Here is an 11,923-nt window from a genome sequence, read left to right as displayed (position 1 = left end):
TTAGGGTTTGTCAGGAGGCTCATCGCATCTGCCTTCATCTCGACAGTGCTTTGGACTTTCCCTAGAAGGATCCGTCACAAACTCCGTCATCTTGGAGATGATTCAAATCATCTTTGGCTCCGGGGGTCTACTCGCTTAATTTGCGTTCATCTTGACAACAATTGAGAGATCCCTTTTGCAGATATTTAATTGCAGCTTAGGTGATTGAGGAGATATGGAGATTGAGTGAATTTTTCTGTATCACCCATGATATTTCGACTGCTTTAATTTCCAAGAATGATCTTTAAAAATGTGTCATTGACTGCGATCAATACCGATCACTTATGGCTTTGCAACAATATTGAATTTCCTTTGCTGGCCATATCGAGGATTTATTCTTCATCCTTTTGGTTGGCCAATTGAAAGATCTTGAGTTTTGAATCCTTCTTCGTGAAAGCTTTGTCCTTTCGGAAGTAATACTGGAGGTATTTTGAGGTAATAATTTTTTTGCAATAAAGATTTCTGAAATCAACAAATATTTAATGACAAATTGGCAAAATGTTCTTGAAATCCTTTGGTGAAAGAAATTGCTTGATATCTGAGTTGACACATCCATGACCAAATTGAGTCCTGAAAAGACTCAATAAAAGATCAACTCGAAAGTTGGGTTTTGTTTTGACTAACCAGCTCGAAAGCAGGATTTTGATTGAAAGATTGAATTTGATGATTTGAAATTGGTTGACATTGATGAAATTGTAACCCGAAGGTTTAGAAAGTGATAGATATTGATAAAGTTGTAACCCGAAGGCTTAAATTTAGATATTGATTGACCCGAAGGTCGACATTAGAAATTGGTTTACTGGGAACGACATGGGTTCAATAGGGATTCATCCTAAGAACGACATTGGTTTAGCAAGGAACGACATTGGTTCCGCAGGGGTTCGACCTACGAACTATCAATTCCATAGGGGTTTAACCTAAAGACCATAGTCTAAGAAGGAAGGGTTCAACTTGTGAGCTTTGAAGGGACCAGATGCTAAACTGGTTTTTGAGGGAAGATTTGAATCGAAATTCAAATCTTCAAGGAAAAACTAAATGAATTGGGTTTTGAAAGAAAATTCGAGTCGGAACTCTAATTTTCTAGACCAATTCTAGACATTTGAATTAGATTTGGAAGAAAATTCGAGTCAAAACTCTAATTTTCTAGACCGATTCTAGACATTTAAATTGGATTTGGAAGAAAATTCGAGTCGGAACTCTAATTTTCTAGACCAGTTCCGAAGGAAAGGAAAACTTAGGTCAGAACTCGAATCTTCGAAGGAAAACTAGATCCATTGTGAAAGGAAAAGAAATTCGAGTCGGAACTCGAATCCTGAAGGAAAAGTAGATTAATTTGAAAGGTAAAGAAATTTGAGTCGGAACTCGAATCCTGAAGGAAAAATAGATCAATTAGAAGGAAAGGAAATTCGAGTCGAAACTCGAATCCCGAAGGAAAACTAGATCAGTTAGAAGGAAATGAAATTCTAGTCGAAACTCGAACCCCGAAGGAAAACTATACAAAAAGAAGGAAAGGAGATTCGAGTCAGAACTCGGATCTCGAAGGAAAACTAGACGAAAAGAAAAGAAGAAAAGGAGATTCGAGTCGGAACTCAAATCCCAAAGGAAAACTAGACAAAAAGGAGGAAAGGAGATTCGCGTCGGAACTCGAATCCCGAAGGAAAACTAGACAAAACAAGGAAAGGAGATTCGAGTCGGAACTCGAATCCCGAAGGAAAACTACACCAATGTGGACACTGAATTTTGAAGTGTACCAGTGTGAATACCGGATTTTGAAAATGAACCAGTATAAGCATTATGTTTTGAAAAATTACTAGTACGAATATTGGGTTTTTGAAAATTACCAGCATGAACACTGGTTTTTTGAAATTTTACCAGCACAAACACTGGGTTTTTGAAATTTTACCAGCACGAACACTGGATTTTTTGGAAAATTACCAGCACGAACACTGGGTTTTGAAGCGTTACTAATTGATTCTGATAGAAGATTTTCAGTCTTCACTCTCACGACGACTTGGACAACTGTCGGGGTCTCAGGATTTATCTCTTATCCTGAATGGGCAACTTATGAATTTGATGCATATGAATGTGAATGAATGTATGCTAATGTAAATGAATGCGAATATATGCAAATGATGTAAATGAATGCACATGCATACAAAATGAGAGATTTGTTTGATCCTGCCTGCATACAGGATGTTTTGAAGACAATTTTTTTAAAATAATGCCCCAGTATAATAGGGGGAACACATTTTAGATAAAAGATTGAGAATTGATGTTTGAAGAATACTCTTTGAGAGTAACAAAGTAACTGACTTTTGATCGATTCAGGAGATACTATATATATATATATATCACTTTTCGCGGAAGGACATTGTGCAGAGAAGGAGAACAAGCTTATGAGGAAAATTGATAATTTTATTGATGAAGGAAAAAAGAAATGACAAATCAAGGAAAGATAGACAGGATTACATCAACCTTTGAAGGCAAAATAAGAAGTGGGAAAATGCTAACATTGTCGGCTTTTTGAGTAATCGAGGGAAGATGGCTAGTCCTTCTTTTCATCTGCAATGAGAATATTCTTATCAATGCAATCCTGAATGATGTTCTTGAAGACGAAACAGTGGTCAGTATCGTGCCCTACTGCTCGATGGAATTTGCAGAACTGGTCCATGAACCTTCCCATGATCGTGGGAGGATCTATGGCTCTTGGGAGCTTTACCATTTCTTTGGTAAACATATATTCAAGGACTTCATCGAGAGGTTGCTCAAGAGGAGTAAACTGACGATCATCACCCCAACCATCCCGTTTTATCTTTTCTTTCTACTGACTCAAATTTTCATTCTTCTTTGAAGACTTTTCTTTCTGACCTGCATGTTTGCTCTTGCTATTTTTGTAGTCATGGCGGTCGACATTGGCAGAGAAGGTGAAATTTTCCTTCTTCTTTGAATCTTGATTATTCTTGACGAGGGTGATGCCATCATAGACCCCGTTCTCTATTCCCATCTTGAGCCACTCGGCCTGTTCAGTAAGCTCAATGAAAGATTTGGAAGGCGAGGTGGAGATAAGACCTCTAAAAGGTTGTGAGAAATTGTTCAGAATAATCTGGAGTGTGTGCTCCTCTAGGATGGGATTTCTCATTTTATTGCAAGTGCCCCTCCATCTACGAATGAAGTTTCTGGCTTTCTCATTATCTCTTTGCTTTGTATTGTAGAGATGGTTTAGTGTTGGCAGCGCTTCAGTGTTGAAAAGGAATCGTTCAATGAACAGATTGACTACTTTATCGAATTCCTTCAACTCGATGGGATTGATATGTTCTGAGTACCACTTGGCAACGGTGCCTTCCAGATTGTGAGGAAAACATCTGAACAAAGCACGATTGTCTCTCTTGAATCGATTGCACTCCGCAAAGAACATAGCCAGGTGAGCCTTGGGATCGCCAGTCCCATCAAATTTGACAAATTTGCGAGGGAGATCTTCTAAGCTGTCATCTCCTTCCAGACTATCATAGAAATCTTCGCTTGTGAAAATCCTTTTGCCCTTATCGCGAGCCTGTAGATCTCGAACTATCCTGACCATATCTCTGAATTGAGGTTGGTCAGAGTCACTGATAGACTGATCTTTAAATCTATGGGCCGACCCCTGCCCTTGTGTAGGTGTGACGCCCCAAACCCCGACCTTGGAAAACTTGGAATTTTTCAGGAGAATTTTTTTTTGAAAGGTTTAAGTAGAAAACCAGCGGAAAGTAAGCGTGGAAAAACAACAAAGTCGCAAGTCTGGGCGGCCGGCACAGATAAGTGCAACAAGTGAAAACAGTGTAACCAACGATATGTACAAAAGTGTAACTGTGAGGTAACAAGGGGGAACACCCCAACAATTTAAAGAGTTTACAAAAGTAAGTACAAAAGGTACAAAACTGGGAATATATATATCCCAACAACCAGAACCCCAAAAACCACCAGGTACAGGATCTGCAGGTCAAGTGTGTGTGGGTCCTCAAGGCCTCCACCGTGTATCACCGCATCTGCACTACACCTGTTCGTCACCTACATCCCCATAAAATGGGGTTAGTCCTCTTGCGAGGTGGTGAAGAAACAACCACAAACAGATATACATGTATCATGTGCATAAGAAAAGCAGGAACGCTAACAAGTGTAAGTGCCTGTGTCGGGTAAGAGTAAAGTGACAAGTACTAGTCAACAAGCTATAACAACAGAGAAAGCAAGTAGCTAAAGCAACTAACTGAACAACAAGTAACTAAGGAAGCAACAGTAACTGTAAATCAAGTGCTCAAGGTAGTAACAACTGTAACAAGTGCTGAGCAGTAAAGTAACCAAGTAACAACTGAACAAGAAAAAGCAACTGGAGTAAAGTCCACAACACAAGGGAAGTAGTAACCACAGTAAGTCAGCTGATTGGTTAGTCCTTAAGTTCTTCTGATTACTCCTTCGGGTACACGAAGGAAACCTCGCATTCTGTGAGACATGCACACGGCGTCTGTTATTACAAGTTTTGTGTGGTAATCGGGAAAGCTACAGACCGAGTCAACCACATGCGAGCAACACACGACTAGGAGAAACACTCGCATAGGCAAGGATTGCAATCCATACTACTGCAGTAGTGAGGTCCTAAGAAGGCAACCTCGACCTCCCTGACTCTGAGTGACTGGAGGCCAAAGGACGCTACAACTCCTGTCAAAACACGTGTCGTAGTAACGACAAGTCACTCAGGGTTGTACCATCCACCCTCTCTCAAGGTGAACCATTTTGTGAATGGGGCGAAGCAGGTTTATCTTTCTTAAGGCTCATGTTCAATCATACCTCACAACGAGGAATCTGCCTCGTGGTCCCCGCAGGATACGCAAAACGAGGACTTGGCCTGCCCATCCACGTGCTCAGCCTCACACGGCCAACGGAGCACACCACTCGTGAAAGCAGTCAAAACACCATATTATTTTGTTTTTTTTTAGGGTATATCACACAAGAGTCCACACAACACAAGGGCCACTGCCCGAAGACTCCAACTGAGCCCATGACAAATCATTTCAATATTCATACCCTATGGTGTTCAATTTTCTCTCTTTTCATTACACAAGGTAAGTGCACCTAATGCGCTCACCAATGTCTCAGCGATGTACCTCCTCAGGGTACGTACTACTCACAACTGTGTTAAGATGTGCCAATTGCCAAGTGTAAGAGTATCACAATTTCTATCTTTTGCACAAGTATAACCACACAGTCATTACATGATATTAAACTGCACCATATTGCATACTTCAGTGTTAAGATTGCATTTATCAACATTTTCATACTTAAGGGTTTGAAATTGAATTTAACCAATCATCATGTCTAATGGGAATAACATTGGTTTTCCCAAGGTGGATCGTTGCTCTTGCAGGGGAGATACAATTGCGACCCAAAAGACCATTACATGTGGTTCAACACACTTAGGTGTTTGAAGCGAATCTCGGATAACCCGTCTTATGGGAACAACATTAGCTATCTCCATGGTATGGGGTGCCGCGCCTGCGGACTCGAAGCAAGGATATTTCAACTAAACTTGTAATTCCATGGAGTTTCCAGATATGTGGATTTGCAATGGTGTTCGTCTGCATTCTTTAACTAGGCCATTGCACGTAAAACAAGGCATAAGGATCTTCCTTACGCAACATGACACACTTATGTGTCAAAGATGCTATTGAAGTAACCCATCTAATGGGGATTACATTGGCATATATATATAGATATATGTATATATATATATCCATATATATATACATATACATATCGAATTCACTAAAACCTGAGGCATGAATACTTATGCCAAACCCTAATCAACTAACGAGAGGGTGCAGGATAAGTCAAAGGTCAACCCGAACCCACTATGATCGGATCACAGCTGGTGCGGACTGGCTTGATAGTGTTAAGGGGTTATCTGCCGCAATTAATGGCGTAACGGGCTGCGAGGGTGCCAAAAACAAAGGTCCACACACACTTGCTGCCAACAAGCTCTAGCTAAGGGTAGTCTGATCCTACGGTTCAGACGGTCGTGCCTACCATCCGGGTCTGGTCCAACTCACAATTTGGACCCTACCTGTCAAAGTGTTCGGTTGGGGCTGGTCCCAGCCTCGACAAAGGCAACCGTGGCTAAGTCCGCGAGTTGAGCCCAAGGAGTTGGACTCAAACAGCCTGCTCTATAAGACCGGACAACGATTAGCCAGCAATAGGTCTGAACTCCTTGGTTCAAACTCGGACCCGCAAGGGTCAACTAGCGTGGCCCGGGTGCCCAGCACCATTCGGCTGGCACCCGACCCGCCCTGAAACAAAACCATGGCTGGTACCAAGCGCCAGCCTGGTTTCTAACACATGCACAGGTCTGAACCATTTGGTTCGGACCAGCATGCAACCCACAATGGCCGAATGAAAAGGGTCTGGGTGCTTGGCACCACAGGTCTCCATCTGGCTCCCACGAAAAGGTAGGTAGGGCTGGCACCTTGTGCCACGTTCAGACGGTCAACACATCAGATCTGGACCTCGGTTCAGACCTGAACCTATGGGTCTAGTCGAAACACAATCACAACAACAAAAAAGAGAAAACAAGGCTAGGGCCAATCCCTATGCGCATGCACCGACTACCCGGGTGGCGCCAACTCCATCTTGGAGCGAAAGGAGGGGTTGGGTCCACTGGGCCAGACCGAGCCACTCTTGCCGCGTGAACCAAAGCCCCAGGGCTCGGTTCTCAGCAACTAAGAGTGTATGCTGGGCACGCCTAAAGCCGGCCCAACTAGCTCCAGTCCGGGTTCTAAAAAGGGAAAACCGAAAATGAAAAGAGAGAGAAAAAAAAGAGAACATCATAGCTAAAAGAAACCCCAGAGGTTAACACCTCAACCATCATCAGCCTGACCTTCGCACGTCTTCAAGAAAGTGGTCACATAGTGACCCACGCCCAAGGCTAGGCTGAAACCCCAGTCCCATTGTGCTGGGACTGGGTTTAGCCGAAACCCAAAAGAAAGAATGCACAAGAAAAGAAACGAGAAAAAGGAAATGCAAGGGGGCTGTCGGGTTGGGTGTAAACTGGGCGAGCCCAGCTCGGTCCAGCACACCCCTATGATGAGGGTGCCATGAAATAAATCAGCAAACAAAGGGAAACAATGGCATAGCAGCATTATCATGGAAAATGAACAACTAATCATGTGTAGGAAAAGCAAATGAACATGACCAAAACGTCAATGTGGGAATCAAAAGGAAGAAATCTATTTCAAGAACATGCAATATAAAAGCTTATAAAACAATGAGGATTCAATAATCAAAACTGCATTTTTTTTTTGTTTACTAATCCGCCACTTGGGCTTGCATGCATCGATGCAAGGCGCCAATGGCTTCATGTAGATCTGTAAGTCGACAAGGAAGGTGAGTCTTCACCTTAGCTAGCTGGAGATGAGGTAGGTGCTGCAACTATACACACCAAGCTTGGAGCTCCCACCGATGGAGGATGAAGGCAAGTGAGAGGGAAAGAGAGGGAGTTAGGGAGAGAGAGAGAATGAGAGAAAGTGAAGAAGAAGAATCGCCCAAAGCAAAAAGGGGAACCCGTTTTTTTTTGTAATGGTTTTATAGGTATTGGAAAAAAAATTGGACGACTGGGATTTGATCCCTCTAAGATAGAGGGTTGGGGAGCTCCACGCCCTCCAACAACCAATGCATGTTGGTCTTTCAAAAAAAGATTTTGCAGAATTTCAAAAACGCCATCCATTACAAGCCTTAAAAGTTTGAGATTTTACAAGGGGGCGCCCTTGGCTGCCACCCTACTCATCCAATCGGTTTTGAGTATTTGAAAATGTTCAAAATAGTTTCAAAATTGCCATGGGGCACCAGCCCCATGCTCTCCTTTTGGAAAAGACGCCCCTCATGATGGCCTTTGCGCTCCATCATGAGGTTTTGGAAATGATCACTGGCCAATAGAGGCCTATGCTTAAAATCCATGCAAGATCTTTTCGAAATTGCCATCCAGCTGGTCAAGCATTGATCAGCTGGTCAACCATGGCCATGGACGTCCACTAGAGGGGTCATCCATGGGTTTTGGATCCACTAGGAACTCTGGATCCGAAAACCAAAACCCGCATAATATGTATATCATAAGAAAACACTTATTTAATGAATTGAAATAATAATTTAATCCCAACAAATTATTTTATTCTCTTTATAACCTTAATTAACATAGAATGGTTGATGCCTCTTAAGGAAATCACCTCTTGTTCGATAAAATTAAGCGTTCTAAGATTCGGCTCCAAAATTAGGTCAAAACTCGTAATTCACATGCACTGATGAGGTTCTTTCATCGTTCGGATCTCAAATTCGGGGTGTATCACTACAACCCTATTCCAAACTTACTCTAAAAATTTCAGAGGTTGATTCAGTCTGGATTTCCCGAAATCGCTCTATTTACATAAAATCACGCGATTTAACCCAGTTCTCAAAATAAGCAAATCTTCAGAAATTGCCAAAACATAAAAAGTCATCGATTTTCATATAATTACACAATATACATGAAAATGAAAATTGTGGATCTTACATGCTCCCCCTTAAAAAAAAGGATTTTGTCCGCGAAATCACTCTTAGGAGGTTACAAAAAGTTCCAAATAAGTCTCTCTCATGCTCGTTTCTGGTTCCCATGTGCATTCTTCAATGCCATGGTGCTGCCAACGTACCTTAACTAACAGAATAGTCTTGGTACGCAAAACTTGATCTCGTCGATCAATAATCTCGATAGGCCTTTCTGACAAGGTCAGATCTTCCTGCACGTCCACATCTTTGTAACGAATGATATGCGATGGGTCAGGAATGTACTTCCTGAGCATCGACACGTGAAACACATTGTGAATGTGAGCATATTGTGGAGGTAACTCGACACGATAATCCACTTCACCAATCCTTGCCACGATCTCGAACGGTCCAACATACCTTGGACTCAACTTCCCTTTCTTTCCAAAACGAAACACGCTCTTCATCGGTGAAACTCTAACAAAAACCATGTCTCCAACATCAAAAGACAATTTGCGACGTCTCTTATCGGCGTAACTCTTCTGCCTATCTTGCGCTGTCTTCAACCGCTCACGAATCTTCTGCACCTGCTACGTATAGTGCTGAAGAACATTCAACACTTCTCTCGATCTATCGCCGATGTCGTCCCAATAAGATGGCGACCGACAAGGTCTACCATACAACGCTTCATACGGGGCCATCCCGATACTAGCGTGGTAACTATTGTTATATGCGAACTCTACCAAGCATAGGTGTGAATCCCATTCACCCTTACAATCAAGCATACAAGCTCACAACATATCTTCCAACGTTTGAATCGTTCGCTCGGACTGTCCATCCGTCTGAGGATGAAAAGTTATACTAAATTTCAACTTCGTCCCCAAAGCAGATTGCAACTGACCCCACAGTCGCGAAGTGAATCGGGGATCACGATAAGAGATGATAGATCTCAGCACACCATGCAATCGAACGATCTCTCTAACGTACAAGTCAGCTAAACTCTCAAGCGACTGACTGATTCTGATCGGCAAGAAGTGGGCAGACTTGGTGAGTCTGTCCACGACTACCCAAATTGCATCATTTTTATGCCTAGACAGTGGTAAACCAACCACAAAATCCATCGTAACATCCTCCTATTTCCACTGAGGAATCTCAATCCTCTGCAAGATACCACCGGGACGCTGATGTTCCGCTTTGACTTGCTGACAAGTCAAACACCTTGCCACGTAAGCCGCTATCTCTCGCTTCATGCCATGCCACCAATACTTCTGTTGTAAGTCCTTGAACATCTTCGTTCCTTCAGGATGAATCGTGTACTTCGACATATGAGCTTCGTCAAGAATTTCTCTCTTCAGCTCTGGGTTGTTCGGAACCCAAAGGCGATCTCTCATACGAACGCTGCCATCTTCGGTCACTCTGAAAGAAGAATCTACTTGCTCAACCAAGGCTAGAAACTTGCCATACTTGTCGTCAAGCTTCTGAGCCACTACGATCTTCGGCAAAAACTCGGATCGAATGGTCAGACCAGACAATCTGATCGAACCATCACTAACAGAAAAAGGTTTCCAGGCTACGAACTCTTCAATAAGCTTCTGGTTCCACACCAGGCTAGCCAAAACACCACTCGCTTTGCGACTAAGCGCATCCGCCACAACGTTCGCCTTACCAGGATGATAAGACAACGTGAAATCGTAGTCCTTGATAAACTCAAGCCATCGTCGCTGCCTCATATTCAACTCCTTCTGAGAGAACAAATACTTGAGGCTCTTGTGGTCCGAAAAGACCTCAAACGATTCCCTATAAAGGTAATGTCGCCACGATTTCAAAGCAAACACGACTGCTGTTAGCTCTAAATCGTGCGTCGGATAATTTCGCTCGTGAGTCTTCAACTGTCTGGAGGCATAGGCAATCACTCTGCCATGCTGCATAAGCACACAGCCTAAACCGGTACCAAAGGCGTCTGTGTATACCACAAAACCACCTCTACCAGAAGGTAGCGCTAACACTGGCGAGGTTGTCAACTTCGTCTTCAGGATCTGGAAGTTGTCCTCACAGGCACTGTTCCACACGAACTTAACACCCTTACGTAACAGCTTCGTCAAAGGTAAAGCGATCCTCGAAAAGTCTTGGATAAAATGACGATAGTATCCGGCCAACCCAAGAAAACTACGAATCTCAGACACATTCTGAGGCTGCTTCCAGCCCAGAACTGCTTCAACTTTCGCTGGATCGACAGATACTTCGTCCTTCGATATCACATGGCCAAGAAACATGACCCGCTCGAGCCAAAACTTGCACTTAGAGAATTTGGCGAACAACTGATGCTCACGAAGAGTACTCAAAACAATCCGCAGATGCTCTCGATGTTGCTCCAGACTCTCCGAATAGACCAAAATATCATCGATGAATACTATCACGAATGAGTGCACAAATGGACGAAAGATCCGGTTGATCAAATCCATGAACGCTACTGGAGCATTCGTGAGGCCAAAAGGCATCACCACCAACTCATACAACCCGTATCTCGTTCTGAAAGCTGTCTTCGCAATATCATCCTCTCGGATACGAAGCTGATGGTAGCCCGATCTGAGATCAATCTTCGATAAAACCTTCGCCTTCTGTAATTGATCGAAAAGATCTTTGATCCTAGGTAAAGGATACTTGTTCTTAATGGTCGCTTGGTTGAGCATCCGATAATCGATGCACAACCTCAGGGATCCATCCTTCTTCCGTACAAACAGCACTGGTGCTCCCCACGGTGAAGCACTAGGTCGAATAAAACCCTGATCGAGAAGTTCTTCCAATTGACGCTTCAACTCCTCAAGTTCCGCTGGAGCCATACGGTATGGTGCCTTGGAAATCGGTGCCGTTCCAGGCAGCAATTCGATACTGTGATCATCGCAAAATTTTCCCTCTCTTGTGGTTTCTCTCTCTTCCCTCTCTTTTTCCTTTCTGACTTCTATTTTCCTCCTTTTTGAAGGAAGAAGAATAAAAGACAGAAAAGAAGAGAGAAGAGAAAAGAAAAGAAGAGAGAAGAGGAACACTTTTGCGGGGTTTCACTTGACCTTAATTTGAAAATATTTAGAAATTTAACTCGCCTCCGTTTTGAAAATATTTGCGGGAAAATGGAGAGACAAGATTCGCTCGTCGGTACGAGGTTCGACCGTTCCTGGTGCCTTTACCAGGGGTAATCGAATCAAGGATCAAATTTATGCCTTTTGCTTTACCTAAATATTATCTAAGAATTTATTCTAAGTCTAAATGCACAAAGAATCATGCTTGTGCAATGCAAGGATGTATGCTCCTTTTGAAAGATGTTTTGAAAATTTCCAAGTATTCCGAGACAGAC

Source organism: Nuphar pumila, chromosome 1 (assembly GCF_984573655.1).
Source record: "Nuphar pumila chromosome 1, dmNupPumi1.hap1.1, whole genome shotgun sequence".
Classification (NCBI taxonomy): Eukaryota; Viridiplantae; Streptophyta; class Magnoliopsida; order Nymphaeales; family Nymphaeaceae; genus Nuphar; species Nuphar pumila.
This window is presented reverse-complemented; position numbering follows the sequence as displayed.